We start from the raw sequence: 281 nt of genomic DNA on the forward strand, positions 1-281 counted from the left end.
AATAAAACCCATCCTGGGCAGCGAGAGAAACGTCCAAATATTGGGAATTTCCAATGACCGTCAGCGATGCTGCTTGGAAAGTTCCAGAAAATCTGGTTTGGATATGTGGGAATACGGCTTGCACTAAATTACCCCGGGGGAGTGGAGCAGGAATGATTAATTTTAATTACTCCCACATTTTAATTACTGCCAAATTTTAATTGCTCCCACATTTTAATTACTGCCAAATTTTAATTACTGCCAAATTTTAATTACTCCCACATTTTAATTACTGCCACATT

Source organism: Agelaius tricolor, unplaced genomic scaffold, assembly GCF_023055355.1.
Source record: "Agelaius tricolor isolate 1412-34295 unplaced genomic scaffold, bAgeTri1.0.p SCAF_40, whole genome shotgun sequence".
In the NCBI taxonomy this organism is placed as follows: domain Eukaryota; kingdom Metazoa; phylum Chordata; class Aves; order Passeriformes; family Icteridae; genus Agelaius; species Agelaius tricolor.